The sequence below is a fragment of the Nipponia nippon genome, unplaced genomic scaffold (assembly GCF_047370975.1).
Source record: "Nipponia nippon isolate SJK-2023a ecotype South Korea unplaced genomic scaffold, ASM4737097v1 scaffold_2, whole genome shotgun sequence".
Taxonomy (NCBI): Eukaryota; Metazoa; Chordata; class Aves; order Pelecaniformes; family Threskiornithidae; genus Nipponia; species Nipponia nippon.
The window spans coordinates 72,890,001-72,909,334 of record NW_028262336.1 but is presented as its reverse complement, the minus strand read 5'-3'; the positions used below and the strand labels follow the sequence as shown (position 1 = coordinate 72,909,334).

The following is a 19,334-nucleotide window of genomic DNA, read 5'->3' as shown; positions in this document are numbered from 1 at the left end:
ACCAAGAACCATAGCTTTGGAGCACTGGGTGTGGAAATGGGATGACAAGGGACACATGAAAAGTCCATGGTTAGGTGAGGGAAGTACAGTCATTTTTAGCACATCCACAGCCCCTGATCTGGGCTAAACTTACCCTTCCAGAAAGTATGAACAGCCTTCACCTGGCAAAGGGACCTTACGCTGTGTCAGTGCTTCGCATCGTGTGGTCAAAATGGTTTTAAAATCTTGGATTAGGTGCTTTAACTATGGGGTACACTTTCCCACTGACAACGGCTTTATTTCTTATAACTTCTTCATGGTACTTATCCCAAATGATAGTGATGCTTCTCTTTTACTGCATTGAAGAACTTACCCCTGTCAGTGGAGTGTTAACATGGTTAAATTATTTGTACATGCCTTGCGTCTTAATCAGAGTTAAGCCAAACAATACGTATTTATCTCTTTTTATCTCTCTTTTTTACCTTGCTCCTTCTTGCTTTGATACAAACATATTTCTGTTTATGATGGTCTTTCTGATGACAAAGTGCCCAGAATTAAAAATAACTAAAGACTGGCAGTACTGTTGTTGCAGAGCTGCACAGATACGGGGGTGACACGATACGGCTCCATTGGCTGTTTTTTCACTACGGCACTGTCACACAGCACATCCCTTTCTCATTTGCCATCCCTGGTTAGCCACACTGCCGCTTCGGCTTTGTCTTTCTCACTGACGGTCCGTGGCTTTGAATTTTGTTTTTGTCCTTAACTCTTTTGTATTTTGTTCTCATCCTCTTGCACAGCTTTTGATTTTTTTCATGCTAGGGTTGCTAGAAAATTTTTATTGGGGTGATGCTCACATTTTCTTCAAGACCATCAGCACAGATGCAAATTAGAACAAAAAAAAAATCCAACAGGAGTACCCTGGACACTTTCTTAGCTCAGTCTGATTATTTTACCATTTATTTCAGCTTATGATCTGCTTAGCAATCTTTTCCAGCAATGCAGCTTTTTCCCCTTGAACATTAATTTTGAGCACTGGGGTCTTAGAGTTAAAAAATATAAATTGCACTGAAATTATGAGAAAGTCTCGAACAGTAAAATGCTGCTGTAATACATAATTGTTTGAATTGTCCTCCTGACTCCACTGCATTATTTTCCTTCTATTATATCACAATGGCATGAGCACATACATCAAAAAGCTGAAACAAGTCAGAATTGTGACCGTCTACTCCTCCCCCATGTCCTGTCAGTTTCTTCATCCCAGATTAGTGTCTGTTGGCTTGGGAAGCAAAGAGGGAGCAGATGGACCACAAAATGAGATTCTGTAACCTCTTACCCAATAGATCTGCTTTCTGCGTGTATTCAGACATATTTACTTACTGTAGTGACAATTATCAGTTTTATTTCTTTCAAGAAAACCAAACAACTTCAGCTCAGTATGGAAGAGAGCAAACTAAATTGTCTTCTGGCACCGTTACCTTCCACATAATTTTAAATCAATTAGGAGTTATGTGGCTGGATTCCGATCTGCGTTATACCTGAATACGACCATTAAATCCATAGATATGCTTAGGTATAAGGAGACAGACACAGTATGTACAGTCTGTGGACTCTAGATAACTTTTTATTGTTCATAACACAGGTCAGAAGAGCACAGTTGTTTATTTCCTGGGATGTTTTGTTTGAATATACTATTTGGATGGCCAGATGAAGCATCTTTTTACTTGCAAATGAAGGGAGTTGGATACTAAAGTAACCGAATAATAATAACTACAAAGCTTCAAAATGCATCAAATAAAGAATTCAGTTTATTCAGAAACTTGCATGTTTCCTATGCCTCATTTGAGACGCACCCATTCAGAGCACTGGATCTATTTTTAATGAGAGGAAATAAATGTAGTTGGCTAGTGTTTGGTTAAGGTATAGCTGAGAACGAAAGCATCTCCCTGCTTTCAGCCATGCAGCGTGTCGGTGTAACCACACATTGAGCTCGTCCTGAAGATTCGCTGTTAGTGTGGTATTCTTACAGCAGCAAAGGTCTATAGTTAGACCTTTCATATTAGCAAAACTCATCTGGGATAGGAGCTACCAGCCCTGAAAACACTGAGGTGAGACTCGTCTTGCCAGTTGTAGCTCTCTAGGAAGGAGGTGCTTCATCTCAACTAGCTGCCGAGGCTGCCTGCATATTCAGCTGAGGGAGCTGGGTGCCTCCAAAGAACAAATCATCTCTATGCCTTAGTCAGCTAGGCTAGGAGAAGATAAATCTCCTTCCAGATACACTGACCTCTCACTATTGACTGTAGGAAAGCTCTAGAAAAAAACTTAGAGCAGACACCCAACTTTTAGATGACACAGGCTGGATGCGAGGAATCCAAATATATTTTGACAGTGTATTTGGCCAAATACGTTGTGACAAGCTCCTGTACTAAAAAAAGTGCCTTCACTCTCATGCTGAGCAAATGGGACTTGTCCAACAAGTATATGGCACACATACGGCCACGCACTGGAAACACTGGGTATCTTCCTTAGGAGGAGAAAGGAACATGTCAAACCTAGCGATTAGGACCTGGAGTTTTAGGAGTTTTAGGTAATGGGGAAAATAAAACCGAGAGGTAGAGACTTTGTGTACAAGAATTGCCTGGCTGCCTTATATGCACGAGTGCATTGCCAAGAGCTGCAGGTGTTCAATCAGACTGCTTTTATTTGAGGTGCCTAATGTGGATTTCGAAACCACCACGTCGGCAACCCGGCTTGAAAATTGACCTTAATTTCTTCTAATTGCATGTCTTACTCTTCATTATTTTTCTTGTTAGAGACAGAATTTTGAAAGGCGATTCACTAGTGCAGCTATTTTTGACTCATCGCTGACTTTGTCTTACTTCGTGTTATTTAATGGGTTCCAGTGGCCATATGCTGCGGAGAATCCTGGAACAAAGTGAGTAAACTGGGAGGCATTGCTCGGAAGGATAAATTTCACAGTTGGAAACACACTTAATACTAAGCCTTCTAACCAGTTTTTCCAGAAATCGCAAGCTTGATTGCCATGATATCTGAACATGGCATTAGCTACTCTAATGAGGAAAATAATTTATATGCTATGGAAATTAGGTCTAATTAGATCTTGTTAAGATAAATATCTCAGTTCAACTGAAAACTTGAAGAGATACATTTTGCAGCATTCCAGATTATAAATATGACCCTTGTTCTTCACCCCCCCTCCGCGTCTTGGGTTACTACTGGTAGAAGAGAATGTGAAAAGCCTCCTTATCAGAATCGCTGCCGTCTGTACCCACTTGACATGGAATAAGTGACAAAGATGCCAGATAGTTTAAATCTTACATAGCTTAAAACCCATTTATTTTTCACATCAGCTTTAGACAGAGATCCTAATTTCAGAACCCTGTAACAAAATATCTCCTGCTTATTCATTTTCTTCAGTTAAAGAAATACATTAATGTTTATATGTTTTCAGATCCATAGCAAATAGTGGTCTTTGATGCTCTTTAGCGCTGTTTTCATTGACTGTAGAACATGTATGCTGTATTATACCAATAACATTTCAATGGAGAGCAAATACTGAATGCAAGCTGTAACAAAATCAAAGTTCCTTTGAAATTTTAAAGGAAAAAGAAGAAAAAAAGCCAAAAATATATAAGGTGGGCCAGTATTTAGACCGGGATGATGGCTTATACCCAGATGTATACCTTGCAGGGTGCTGCCAAGCAATGGGCGAAACTCATCTTTCCCCTTCACTCGTGGAGTTGCCATGGGACTCAAAGCAGGATGAAATCTTGTTGGCAGCTGCCTCGTTTTATTCCAGCTTGCAGAAAACGCAGATCCAAAATCTTTACTCTCTTGATGGGCCTGAGTTTCCAGCTTGCACACTGACATTCCTTCCGCAGTGCAAAAGAGGGGAGAATCAACGTTTTCTAGTAATTCTAGTTTGATATTTTCTCATTTTCACAGAATAAGCTATTTACAGTGAACCCTTTAAAAGTCTGCCTTCAGATATTAATTTTTCAGAACCCTTGAGCTAATGACCTACAAACCCTAAAACCACTGTATGCGTCCTGTAACATCACAGGCCGTTTTAAAAACCTAACATGTTAAGGAGCAGATTTCCATTATTTGCTGCAATTCCTTTGCCGTCAGCCTGGCAGAGCTGGCAGCTTTGGCCAGCTGCTCCCGTTCCCTGCAGCCGCCAGCTTGCCTTCTGGGGAGCGGGGTGTACCGGGGGGCGACTCTACAGAGCAGTGGGGACGACTCCTTGGTGCATCAGTGCTACTGGGAGCCCAGAGGCATGAGGATAGCGCAGGGGACCAGCCTGGGCTGGCGGGATTTGTCCATGAGGACCTCCGCTCCAGAAGACAGGTTCACCAAGTGGTCCCTGCAAGGATGAGGGTCTGATGGCAGAAGGCATAAAAGCTCCTTCTAGGCAAATGCAGTCCCGCTGGGAAAAAAAATAATCCATCTATATGTCTTATTCTCGACAAGTCTTGAGCAAGGGGAAAGGGGAATGATCTGATGTTTGCAGTCGTGGTTCCTGACAGCTTTTCAATGTCTCTGTGTCTTGATAAATACATACTTCTGTCCACTGACATTTTTCCTTACGAAATGAGTGCGGGGGAAACCATGGCAAGCTAGTGTCTAATTTTCCTGGATGAAGGTGAATAATAAGTGAGTAAAACAAGATGACTCTTCCTATGACCTTTAAATATTAATAAATTAAATATCCATTTGCATTACTCATTTTCTATTATTAATGTATTTCTCTTCTTTTATTCTTGGTCTGTCTGGTCATTACCACTATTCTGCATCTTCCGTTTCAGAAAATACTCACAAGCGTTGTAAACATTCCCAGACCCTCCATGTATAGATGTACATAGACAGTCACTGGATGAGATAGCATGCAGACCAGCAGCAGATGTATGTAGATTTCTTCAGTGGGAGTCTATTGCAATGATTTCACTATTTAAGTCACACAGCACCAAGGCAGCAGTTTTTTTTTTTTTAAATCTATTTACTCTTTTTGTGACAAACCTAGTGATTGCAGAAATGAGAAATCAGCCTGCAAACAGTCCAAATTTAAATAAAATCACCCCCACACTAGAGTATAACAGTGGCAGATGGACAGAGGAAGAAAGTGTATATAGTCATATTTTTTGCCATTATAGTATAGACCCTTTCAGATTGTAGCAAGCAACTTGCCATCTGCAAATCTGAGTCTTTCCTTTTCTGCTGAGGCACTGATTCAAGAATCATGATTTCTGAAGTTTGACTTAAAGTATTAAGTGGTTTATCTCTCATTTTAAAGGCATACTGATCTCATGATTTTACTTCAAACAGATGGGAAAGGCATCCTGAAAATTTTCTCGGATTTCTTCTTAAGACAAAACCCAAAGCCACTGGCTCACACTTAGGTATGTGGTGAGGTAATGGGTTGCACACATGAATAGCTTTTTGTCAAATAGTCTCTTATTGCTGTTGTTCTCCCAGCTTTTGTTTGGCTTACTCTATGGGCAAATGATTTGCTCTATGCCTCTATGATATGTAGATCACACTGAGCACCTTCCCTACTGCAGTACACATACTCAACAGCAGCAACGGGTGTTTGGTTTTAACATTGCCCCTCTGAAGAGATAAGAATCTGATCACTACATAAATGTCATTGATTTTTAAGGCCCAGATCTTCATGTAAACTGCTGCTGATTTAGTGGGAGTGTCAATTTAATACAGATTTGCAAACAAAATCTGGGCACATTTTGAAAACCTCTGAGTGTGTCAACCCACTGTTGTTTTCCACAGTTTTATCTGACAGTAAGTTTGCGAAGTGATGCTGAGGATGTGACCGTCACAGAGCTCAGACAAACATATGCAAGTTGCGGCCTACCAGGGTTTCTGATGCTTTCACATTATGGGCAGGGAGTTACTTAATCTAAGGGTCAGGACTCTCATACAGGTTTAACATTTATTTCCTCTGTGTAGCCAGCAGTAACCAAAAAAATCTCCTTTCGGGATGAAAGCCTATTTTGAACTTGTCTAAGAAGAGGTTGCAATTCAATTCTGGCAATTCCCTTTCGAGAGGTGCTGCAGTATGCATTGCATCGCAGTATTTCTAATTTTCACCAAATCAGGGTCTCTCTCTGCGAGGCAAAAAGAGGAAAGGTTTCTTTTGTTAATCATACCTGCAAGAGCCATGTACAAAATAAAGTATTAAATACAGTAATTACAGTAATTTTTGTTAAAATATTTCTGCACAATAAACCTGCGGCTTTGAAAACTCTACCAGAAGCAAAAGAAAAACAATCTGTAATGAAAAAATTGAAATCAGAAGCCACTAATAACACTAAAGGGAGCCCAGAAGCCAAATTAATGTTTCTACAAAGAAATACTTTCCTACACCAGGCAAATTCCTAGTAAGACTCTTACCTGGGTCTTTATATATAGGATTCAGATTTCATTTTGAAGCATGCTTTTTACAAACTGTTTAGTGTTCATATGTCATTACCACTGTTGGGCCAGATTGCACCTGGCATCGATATAAACAAAGCTTTGGCAAGAATTCTTTCCTTTGGGATGGAGACATCTGATTTTCAAGCTGAAAACATGTCAGTGTTGCAAGACACTCCAAATAGCCTGTTTTACCAGTGCAGTAAATTAACCCGCCTGGTGTAGTGTTAAATGCTTTACAAACATCGACTGAAGGCGAGGGAGGGAAACAGCAAAAAACAAACAAAAACATTTCAATAACTTGTTTGACTAGGAGCAGTGAAAAAAGTACAAGCAAAGCTCGAAGGGAGGGGGTGATCCTTGGGAGACAGGACAGCAGAAGAATAATTTTCTGAATTTTGTCCTGTATTCAACCCAAAGAGCATGCCATGGCGTGGGAAGACACCGAAGGAGCAGAACGAGTTATATAGACGATAGAAAAGGCATCTTCCTTTGAAAAACAGATTAGGGTAACAGCAAACAGTGACTCTAGCTCATCATCTCCTTGTCTACAGGAGGAAGGCTTTTTGAAAGCTATTACATGCAAGAGGTTTGCCTTTAATGCTGCAAACTGCTGGTGGACAAAGACTACGTAGGCAAAACAGAGGATAAAATATTAGGCTATCCCCCTTGCTTCCCCATTGTTCAGGATGAAAAAGCTGAGCTGAACTTCTGGGCACGCAGAATTGGCTGAGTGAAAGCTCTCGTCGCTAGATCGTGCATTTGTGCTAAGCCTGAATGGGCTAGGGGACAATGGGGTTCAACCTGCCTGCGGCTCTACAGCGATTCTGCAGTATAGATGTGAAACTAGAATAGCCGGAAAGTAGGTCCACATGCGTATGGAGTCGAACAGCGACCCGTCCTGAGAAACACAGGCAGAAGAGGTGTTCAAGTATATATATATTTATATAGCTGTTAGACCGAAGCCATTTTGCTACTCTTGTCTTGCTATTTTAATTATCTGATAGCCGTCTATTTACAAACATGCATGTAAGTGGGCTAGAATAGTTAATTAATATTCATAAGCATTCATAAAATGTGACAAAGTTTATGTTAGGGTGGATGATAATTCCCAAGAGGATTACATTTGTGTTAAGTGTAGATTTATATTAGTAAGATTCAGCATGATTGATTCTTGCTTGGCCAGCGATAGAGGACTTAGCTTCCATACTGGCAGAGATTATATCTGGTCAACAAGAAAGGAAAACTGGCCAAGAAACTGCCAACACAGAATCTGAAGCTGTGAAACCTGGTCAAGAAGAAATAAAGCCAAATAAGCAACAGATGAAAAATTGTCTTAAAGCAAAGATCAAATCACTCAGTTGGAAACGGGAATTGTATTGGAAAAGGTGATGCTGAGAGCATGAAGGGACATAGGAATTTTTTAAAAAATTATGTTAATAAATAAACTGGAATGCTGAATACCAGTAATTTTTTAGAAATGGACCTTAACATTTTTCAAAAGTAAAAAAAGAAGTAGACAGTTTTAATATGCTCAAAGACTTCTGACAAATAGAGAGGACTTCTAAACCTTGAGAATCATTTTGAAGAGAATGCCAGAGGTTTCAGTACCTGAGAGCCTTGGACATACTGAAGAGAGTCCAGCAAGGGCTGCAAAGGTGATGAAGGGACTGGAGCATCTCTCCTATGAGGAAAGGCTGAGAGCTCGGACTATTCAGCCTGGAGCAGAGAAGGCTTGAGGTGGGGTGGGAGCTCATCAATGTATACAAATACCTGAAGGGAGGGTGCAAAGATGACAGAGCCAGGCTCTGCTCAGTGGTGCCCAGGGACAGGATCAGAGGCAATAGGCACAAACTGAAAGACAGGAGGGTCCCTGTGAACATCAGGAAACGCTTTTTTACTGTGAGGGTGACCGAGCACTGGCACAGGTTGCCCAGGGAGGTTGTGGAGTCTCCATCCTTGGAGATACTCAAAAGCCATCTGGACATAGTCCTGGCAAGCAGCTCTGGGTGGTCCTGCTTGAGCAGAGGGTTGGACAAGATGACCTCCAGAGGTCCCTTCCAACCTCAGCCATCTTGTGATTCTGTGACTCTGTCTGAAGCCCACTGGGGGGGAAGGTGATAGATCGAATGAGGAACCAGAAAAGAAAGAGACTTTGGCAAGATACACACTTTACGACAGTTTTCTGGTACTGTTGTACCTGCTACGGCACCCTTAGACAGTGGAGTAGTCCAGTGGGCTCAAGAGGGACAACAGACTTGTTCCTGCACCTGTGCTGCAGAAACCTACTGCCTCTAAAAAGGAGACTTCCTAGGAAGTTTATTGACGATTGCATACCAAATGAAAGAGTGGGGAGAGAAATGGGTAGGGAACTTGCCAACAGATAAAGCCAAGCAGCACTAATGTCACTGTGTATTTTGCCCTCAGAAAATAAGTTCTCTAGATGTAGAGCAAACTCTTGACAAGCGGTGTGAGGACCACCTTGGACTGTACGGGCCACAGCCCCATCCCAAGCAAAAGCAAAGACACCTTAACTAGCAAAGGACCTGAATGGCCTGTGGTGTCCAGCAGCATAACCACACACCAGCACAAGCACCACAAACACACTGGCAGGGACGGTGCCTCGATGCCCAGCTGGAATGAGCAAACGGAGCTGGGGAGCTTCTGGAGGTCGGAGGGGTGGCTGCCAGATGGACATGATGCTCAGTGGCAAGCTGGCAGTGGAGGGAGCAACCACTGCCAAGGAAAGGGAAGGGAGCATCACCTGAGTCCCACCAGGGTTAACCTGCACCTGATGCAGGTGATGGGAGTGGGGATTCTGGCTGGAGAAGACGTCTCTGAGCGCTTTGGGGGAAAAACTACCTTCTGGGCTCAATACAAACCACATCATTACTGTGACAGTTGAAAAGTGTAAACAGGTTTAACAAGTAAAGCAGAACAATTTCCCTTAAAGAAAGTTTGTTAGGTAAGTAGGGCACGTTTTCATTAATTTCCTTTGGCAGTCCTTCATTCAGATCAAGAAGGAGATTCATATCAAGTCAAAGGGACAAAAAATTGCTAAATACATATTTAGACTAGACAGTTACACAACAAAAAGCAAGTTGGGATACTATGAACAAAAATGGTCATTTAATGGGTGGCAAACTTGTGAATACTGAATTCCATTTTATCACTGTTGGTTTAAAATTAATATAATAAAACCAAAGCAGCAGAACTGTACGAATGCAATTATACTGCTATAAAATCCTGAGTGTCCATCTAGTTCATTCAGACAAGAAAATGAACGATATTGCTATTTGGCGAACAGATGCATGCCAAAGCTTAGCATCAGCTTAATGTTATTGGTGTTAACTAAATTCAAAGTAGTTAAATCAGTACAAAGGCAGGGTCCAGGCTGGCCCCAGCATTTATTATATGTGTTAAGAAATGGTCCAAAGCTGAACCCATCTTATTAGTCTTTTATTGACATTGCATTTGGCAGAGTCATTGTCCAAAAAGTGAGAGAAAATACCTGATAATCCAGGCGTAAAGGATTTGACTTTAAAGCCTGACAGACTGCTTGAAGTGGATGAAATCTGTGTCGGATTTGGACTTGGACAGATCTAACAGTAGGTAATGGAAACACAGGTGAAGGAGCCCGCATGTTCAGGCCTAGAAAAATGTTATGAAGGGAGCAACCTAACTGAAGGCAAAAGCTGTGTTAGTCAAGTAAATGATTTAACATAGTGCCCTGCTTCCAGATGCCCCGGTTGGTTATGCTGAGGTAACATTATGGATAAGTATGTTATGGATAAGTACATTTGGATGTAAGAATGTAGGCTTGTAGTGATGGTTGTTTTGGGATGCAGGCATTTGCTTGAATGTTACCTGCTACTCTCCTCATTAGCACAAAACAAGTGAAATGATGGGTACTTAGCTGTTGGCTCTGGTGGAAAAAACAAAAACAGCTCAAGAATTTCCTCTTTCCATGTTGCCCTTCCTAGCTGCTTATTGTCATCCTTTGCAAGCCCCTTGCTTGCAGTGATGCAGTTGTTTGTATGGCCATGCTGTAAATGAGATAGCTGAAATGGTCTGGGTTAAAAAAAAATCCTACTCACCCACCCAGAAATAAAATAAACCTGAGTTTTTCTAATGTGATTGCTTCAGTGATCCAGTTTGCATCTTGGCTCGAGAAACAGTTGCATTGGAAATGCTTGTGTGGAGAAAAAAATGGAACATGGAGTGGGAATAAGCAGAAGAGGGTAGAAAATGCTTAGATCTGACAGAAATAAACATACGTTGATTTATCTTATCCTTTTATTGTGGAATATGCACCAACCTTACTTTTGGCCCGCTAAGGAGCACCTTCTCAGTCAGCCTAGCATTAAAAATAGTTGATTTCATCAGGAAAAAAAATACAGTTGAAGAAAAGCTTAGGGAAAGAAATGTCACAAGCTCCAGTAATTTGTTCCACTGCAATCGGGAATATCTAAATGAGGAACTTAAAAAGGTTTTGAAGAACACCAATAAACAATTAAGATTTTTTCTCTACATGTCTATAAAGATGTGTATTATATTGTGCCAGTACCATACATCTGTCAGTCGTGTACAAATACCATACTACAACCACAGGATTGACACAGGGGAGATTTGACCTAGAAAATAACCACCTCCTCAGGTCCCACTTTCAAATGGGAGAAAAATCTCAGTTCCTTTAACACTGATCATAGGTCTAGGCAGGGAAAAATTCACATCGTCACATTTGGTTTAGACCACAGAAAACAAGTTAAGTCATTTCTAAAAGGTCCTTACTCCTTGCCATGAGTACATGAGTCATAGAGTTGATCTTATTTTATATGGGAGGGCTCAGTTCCTGCCTTGGCTAGTCACTGCTGATGCAGGGACATGCGGGACATGGCATTCTGGTACTGTTTCCCCTCTCCCACTTCGGGGGTGTGGGGGTGGAAAGAAGGGGGTGCAGTTGCTATTGTACTGCTGCGCATCCTTCAGGGACTCTGCCAAGAGTGAACAGCTAGCTGTAACGGGCTTCGTCACATCGTTAGGAGAAAATGTTGCCTACAGGAGGTGCTAAAACCTGCTTTTGGGGTGGAGTATGTTTGGGTTCCTTGACTCACCCCAGGCACCCATCCAAGTGGGATCTCTATCAGAAGGAAGCCCTTCTGGTAGAGAAAGAAGAAGAATTTCTGGTAAAATCTAGCGTAGTGAGGTGGGTCTTTGTTAAGGTAAGCACTGGCTGAGAAATACATGTATAAAACAAGTTTGCTTTGCAGGAAGGCAAGAGTTGTGTCAATTTAGTGCGAAGCTTGTTAGATCAAAGTTTCCTATGTTGAACATCCCTGTGGAGAGCTATCTATTCAGTGCTCCTGGCATCTACGTCTTTCAAGCTTCTAAACTTAAAAACATCTAAAATTATGTTCGTGCTCTCCTAACATTATTCTCCCATGGAAGTAATTACTGCAATTATAGGCTACTTCTACGATGCTAAATGCGTCTGATCCAAGGAGAGGTCCCTGGTGCCCTCGCCTAGTGGGGCAGAGGGGCTCATGTCTACATTGCGTAGGGGCAAACCTCTAGAGCAGACTGACTGCAGTGATGGATACGTAGCACGTGGGTCTGGATCTCCCCATGACCCACGGTGGGGCTCTGATGGACCTACAGCGCAATGGTTTTTCTGGGTGGTTTTTCTTCAGTTCCAGCAGCTGAAATAATATGAGCAGTGTGCCATATCAACATGGGGGTTTTTAACCTTCAGCTGAGGATATGTGTTGCATGCCCTGGGGCGTGGCAAGATGGCACGCGTGAGTGTTTGAAGGTACACAGGCCTTGCCAGAGCAGCGTCACAGGACTGAGCAGGGTGGAGGCAGCTGAACTTGGTGCAGTCTTGCCCATACTGCTCTTTGAGTGTGATGCCTGCAGAGAACCATCTCTAAAACCACACCTTTGTTTTGGTTTGGAGGAAATAGATGATTTCACTACCCTAAAGGAGAGTCTGGATGTAAATACGCAGTTGTGCCTTGTGGGCAGTTGAGGCTCAAGATCTTCAGGTGAAGTTGGGAGCTAAGTTATCTGATGGTATAGATTTTTCTCAGAGGGTCCATAAACAGAAATTGGAATTAATCACATGATCTCCCAGGGGAGCACAGGACTGCATGAGACAATCGCTGCTTTAGAAAGCAAGGTTTAAGTCCTCTCTAGACAGCGCAAGAACCCGCCTGGTGGGAGGACTTCCTGGGGGTGCCTTGCTCAGCGTATGACACCCGAGTGACCAGCTGGTGTCATAAATCCCGTGCTAAAGACATTGCATGGAAACACATGCATCTACAAGGTGACACCACTTAACCTTAAAATATAAGTTGAAAAGGATGAGATGAGAGCTTTTGTGCATAAGTATGATTTAACTGTGGGCATGACCTGTAAACACTTGGACTTGGAGAATTCTGTGGGATTTTGATCACATTACAGAATAGTAAGTTGCTAATTTACCAAAGCAAACAAAGCTCTTTATGAAAACTGAGATAAGAGCTGTTCATCAGTATTTGCACAATACCAAAAACCATGCACAGTTCTAAGTTCTCTCTTTGAAAGACCTCGTTTTACTGAGACTGTGGGTAGACTGGGAAAAGTTTCTTCCAGAAAAGAGGAAGAATGAAGGAAGCTGTGGCACAGATGACCTGATTTTTCTTAATGCCTTCTTCGTTCCTAGGGGCTTCTGAACAGCTTGGGGCAGATGCTGGCTCCTTTGGTACAAGCAGGCGTAACCCTCTGGCCAGTTGTTTTCTTTCTGATAAACTTTTATTTGCCTTTAGCTTGCCTTTAACTTTCTACACTGTTTAATGTTAAATGTTCAATTAAATAATTGAGGCAGTAATTAAACAGCGCTTCTGATGGTACCCATTTGCCAATCTTCAAAACGTTGGATCCATATCTCACTTAGAATCACCACACCTGAAATCAGCTGCTGAACAGGGGTTGATAATTTATTAAAGCAGATGTACTTTTGACAGACAGCAATGTGTTTCATTATCAGTGTTAACAAAAAGTTACATTTATAAAAATTAAAAAATGGATGCCTAAACGTACACGTTTTCCATAATAATTTATTACACCATGCCAAGAAAATACATCTTAAACTAGAGTATTTGTAAATACAAGAGAACCATAACATACAGTTTAATTCACGTGCTGGATTAAAGAAATGTATAGCCTTTTTTTTTTTCAATTGATACATCAGATTGAATATTTTGTGGTCTCATTTCATCGTGCAGCAGCTCATTCGGACTGTCCAGGAAGACTAATTAACACTAATGCTTCTAAAGAATTTTCATTTGTGATGCTAATCTGTCACAAAACCAAAAGCATCCTCAGAAAGCCAGGGAAAAAAATAAAGAGACTACATCTTGCAGCCAGCTTAAATTAGTGTTAGCTTGATTTGTCTTAATTGAAAGGTTGTTTACATCTCTTTTGTAAGTGTTTATAAAAGTTGGCAGACAGAAGAATAGCTGCCTACGTACATGAGCAAAATTTTCTTTTACTGAAGCTGTTGTATATAGTACTGTCATTAAAAAATCTTTTGAAATATTTCTGTACACATAGTCTTAAGGTATACACAGACACCCCCATGCTGTATTGTTTTTGCTACAGAAATATTTATGCTAAGTCCTCATATTACATGAATGTTTCTATGTGCTAATTTATTCTAGCAGCCAACTAGCCTCTATTTAAATTTCTATGAGATACATGCAAGTCGGGAAAATATCTTAAGCACAACTTGTGAAAATGTCTTGCTCTTGCACTAATATACACATCCTTGGATACCCCAGCTCAGCAGAAATGCAGTGCTTACATAGCTGAGCACCCATAAAGCTTTATGGGGATTCAGGGGCCCCGGGTCCTGGACTGCCGGCTGGGTGGACCTCGGGTTCTTCTGCTCTGGTTCCGCAGGTTCACAGCATGTCAAGCCAGGCCATCACCCGATCGTCATATATGGAAATTGCCCAACTCTGATGAGGTTGGATAGACCCCACCTAATATCTTCAGGATCCACATTGGCCACACTGGTAGAAGGAGGGAGAGGCTTGCTAAACTTACATGGCAGCAAGCAGCTCCCAGCTATTCATAAACGGGTTTAAGAGATCTTGTCCCTTAAAAATACAGGATAAATATTGTCGATAGGTGCACTGATGCGTTCCTAGACCTTAAATAAAAAGTCTAGGAAAATGGGCAAAGAAATTAAGGTTCCTCAGCACAGCATAATTAAATTGCAGCTTAGTTCATAATGCTAGCCACCAAAGTTTGCTTCATTTTAGTGTTGCTAGACCATGTACTGCATGTAAAGACAATTAGCAGAGCAGAGAGAAAAGCAGCAGATGCTAGAGATGCACAGAGTTAGATGACTCATTATGTCATGAAGAATCTCTCTTTCAGAAAAGTGAAAAGGTTGGTATAAAAAAAGAAGAGACTTGAATAGACCAAATCATTATTAAAGAAAGAATTCAACAATTTCAGGAAAGAGTAGCGGAAAAATCAGAATCTTGCAGTGCTCTAAAACATGCATTTGCATGAACTGCAGGGGAGAAACACGGACATACACGACGGAGGCCTTATTCTCCCTCCTCCTCCCCACTCCTGCCCCTTCTTTCCTTTAGGATTACGTGGTGGGTTTGGCGTATTCCCTGTTGAACCAAAAGAAAATGTATTTTAAAACTTCATAAGTCTTTAAAAACTCCTCAACTGATTATCTGCTCAAAGATAACCAAAAGAAATTATTTAATAACAGCTTCCTGAAGGCTTTGCGGTGTATGCATATTTTACAGCAGTTTTTCAGTCTAACAAGACTAACTAGAAATAAGTGTTTTCAATTTCAAAGATTTATTCTCACAAGTACCTGATGCAGGTAAGGTAGAATGCAAGCCTGGTGAACCAGGTGCCTCCTGTTCTCAGAAACACTCTGCTCTGCGGTTATGGTTCCCTTTGTTTCCTTAAAAACAAATGTAATTTGTCTCTCCTCTTGCCAATCTCCTCTGTGAATTTGAAACTAAATAAAGTATCATTCTGTATGGCATCACTTCACTGACGGAGAATTAAGCATGTAAAAAACGTGAGGCTTTCCCTATGCAGAAACTCAATTTTGCCTAAAAAACCACTGCGGTTACATAATATATGCGCGCTTCTGCAAAACCTTATTTGAGAGACGCGTTCATAGGGTATGCACTAATAAAAGTGACAAAAGACTCAGCAATGTCAAGGCCTGTAAACAAACCACTCCAGGGAAGTCACATTAACACATAATTGTATGTTTTTACAATGTCAGACCTGTCACAAAAAATAACTTGGATTGTGATTATAGTAATTAATTTTTCCTCTGCCATTTGAAACATGCAAACTTATTATGGCAATGAGGATGATAGATTCTGGCCTGCCATTTTAGCGCATCATATATTTATATTTCCATATGAGCAATTATTACCAAAAGATGTTAACAGGATGAGACCTACACATATCTTTAAGTATACCCACTATCTTTACATGAAGACCTGAAGGTCTTGAGAAAAAAAGGGGGTAAGACTAGGCAAGAAAGATAAGGCAAACCAGAGATTTTTGTCCCCAAGTCAGGCAGGTCTAGAAATCGCGGTGCTGGAAAACTGGTTTGTGGGGTATTGTACCAGTTTGAAACGAAAGAGAAAAATGTCATTTTTCTGTCTGCTCTTGCAGTCCCCAAAATTCTGGTAATCTGACCATCTTTGTTTCGTTATTGCTGTTTTAACACTGTTTCCAGGGTGAGTGGGTGGCTGAGCTTCCAGCTCTGTGGCATTCCTTCTGTTTCAAAGCAGAAATTTCTATGTCTTGACATATAACTTAAAGAAAAAAAGGGGGAAAAAAAAAAGGAAAGAAGGAAAGGTACTGATTCAGCTGGTAGGAGGCTATGACAATACTGTTACCAAAGGCACCTATTTAGGTGCGCTTATACTATGTAGTTTTATAAATAAGCCCGAGGGGCTCCTTCTTTGCCGCCACCCCTGTCCCTGAGTCTCGCGCTCTGCCTGCCTGATCCCATCCGACAGTAGAGCTGATACCACACTAATCCCCGCAAGTTTGGGACTAATGAACTAACTGCTGGGCTGCCGCCACGGAGCTTGGTCCCAAACTATACTGTACTTCACACTCGATTTATTCTCCAGATGGCGAGACTGCGCAGCCCCGCCGCGAGGGACCACCTCTTCCACTGGAGTGTAAAAGTGGACGGATGTTGTTTTCTTTGCAGATTTGATAATTCAGAGCTAGGAACTCGTGAGGATGGTTAGTTATTAGGTTTAATGGGTGCCAATCGAGCCGGCAACACACGTCTTCCCATCTTTAATTTCAGTGCCCGTGTGTCTGGGTGGCGGTGGATTTGTCAGCGATGCTGCGTCACTGAAACCTTTATCTTCTCCAGTTGGCGTAGCTGCGCGTGGTAATGAACATCTTCCCGTGTCCTCCTCCGAGTCAAACAGAAGGGATGCTAGAGTAGCCACCCTGACCAACCTTTTTTTTTTCCAGTGGGTTTTCCAGCACAAGTTGCAAATTTAGCGTATTTTAATAATATCACTGTTTACCATGGAAGCTCTCTGTTGTCTTCCTCTCTTGTTCGGTGTGATAAAGAACCCAACCCACGTGGGACCCAATGGGGATACCACCGTCCCAAGCTACCTGGGGATGGAATCGTTTAATTAACAATCAATCAGGTTTATTTCTTTATCAGCTATTCAGTCATGACAGAGTATTATCCGATTTTGTAGTTCTCATGTGAAGAACAGGGTAAATAATTTTTTCACCTTTCCTGAAAAATTCTAGTTTGATCATTCTTGGCAGAGACTTTACATACAGTTTGGAAAATGTGTTTATTCTTGTATCTACTGCTGTAAAGACCTTATTCTATCAAGGACTACTTTTTTCTCTACTATTACAATGCTGAAGTAGTTCATCTAGCTTAAAATTTTAGCTTTTCGCATGGATCCTACAATAAGAATAGCATCTACGTTTCACTGTGTAATAAGGCAGAAAATGCTCTCCCTTTCCTCTGTGTTTTTAGTACAGAGGTTTTAGTACATTTTTTTATTTACCCATGAAATGTTTTATTGGAAGCCTGGCTGGGGACCTGATATACCCCACTAACATCGGTGGGATTTTCTCCGTTGTAGGAAGGGTAGGCACTGAGTTAAACTCCTCACGAGCTCTGACTTTGGCAACCAGGTCCTCTCAGTTTGTCCCACAATTAAAAACATAACTTAAATCCTGATGTGGAAACTATAGTGACTAGAAGTATTTTGTCATGGAAGGGAAACATTTCCATTCCTGGGGTATCTAGGCAGACAGATCTAAAACGTATTGGTTCTAAGAAAACGCATCAATTCTCAACCCAACAGATGGCATGGGTGTGTTAACTAATATAGCAACATATTTTCTATTAAAATATGGGAAAAAACAACAACCCCCTCCCCATGTTTGTTGGTTGGTATAAATTCAGTGAAGTTGTTGGTTATTTTTGGGATACGTACCAGAGGGCTGCACATTTAGTTTATGTAAAGTGATAACAGCAACAGCCTGTTAATAAGTGTTTTGTATGGAAATATACCTAGAAAGACACGATCTGTCTTTTTTGGGAAGGGAGTTTGCAGCCTGAGGAGGAAAATAGCTAATGAGACGGTCTACTGCTCGTTATTGTAATCTGAAAAAAATCATAATGAATTAGGCTGTAAGTTTGCTAGAGATGTGCCTTCAGTTGGAATTGGATGCTGCCTTAGTGGATGATTTGGGGAGATCTTTCTTTTGCAAATTGGATCAGTGTGTGCTGAAACGGTGATAATCTGACTTTAATTAAAAGCATAAATTGGTTTGGAGTGTGTTTTTAAGCTACCCTTCTGCATCATATCCAGAAACTTTCGGCCCAGCCCTAGAAACCTGTTACCCCCGGTTGGTGAAGGAGAACATAGGGGATTTGTATTACCCGGTAATGGCATCATATGGTTCGGTTTACCTAATTCGGAAGAACCATTTCAGACGGCTGTGCGCCGGAGCTGTCTTCCAGCTGGACGTGTTTGTAGTAAACTGCGTGCATCTTTGTGTGGCTTTCCTAATGGCCCCAGTCAGAGTCCATTCACAGCAGTTCGAATGTTTCAGATTGTATTTTCCAGAGATTACCTCTGAACATGCCCCTTGATCGCAGCACAGGGATGCATACATGTGCGCCTTGTTGCCGTCTGCCCGATTAGCAGGCATATGCTCCCAGCCTTTGGAGAAGCACGGCCCCAAGCTGAAGGCTGCTTGCTTCAGATTTCATTAACTTTCTGCTTCATTATTCCTTCCTTTTAACCAGTTAGAGCCCTCACTTGCTTTTCTCTAAACTTACCCTAATGATCGGGGGTCCCAGCCCTGTAAATCAGTACACTGCAGAGCTGTCTTAAACTGGCCTGGGAGACCCTGTTCTGATCGGACCTGACAACTGTAAGCTACTGTTCCCTCTCACTGTTTAACTCAGACCACATTGGGAAAACGCCTCTGTCCTTCTCACCGGCAGAGATTTGCATCCGTCTGGTTTAAATCTACTGTCATGTGCTGTCTTGCTGATTGGTATTAGCCTGGATATTAACTTTGATGATTTTTTTTTCATTTTTTCCCCTTGAGTTTGCCTGTTTTCTTGCAAAGCATCTCTATTCAGCGACTGCATATTGTTAAAGTCGTTCCTGAACCTCCGTGAGTCAGAAGCTTTAAAGTTTTATTAGCCCCATAAAAACTCTTCACAAATGAAATGACTTTTGATAAGTGTGCATTTTGACAATGTGAATTTGTTAGGGGCTGTTGGCGACTGGAAGGAATTTGGGGTTGAAACTGCAGTTGGCAGGAAGCAGGGAGCCCAGCACCCCCCGTCT

The 19,334-nt window shown here is 41.5% G+C and overlaps 1 protein-coding gene across 2 annotated transcripts in view; it reads left to right on the top strand.

Moving 5' to 3' along the window:
• Positions 1-19,334, top strand: part of CLYBL (citramalyl-CoA lyase) — a 175,877-nt gene that overhangs the window by 127,010 nt on the left and 29,533 nt on the right. The gene's annotated exons all lie outside the window — the stretch shown is intronic.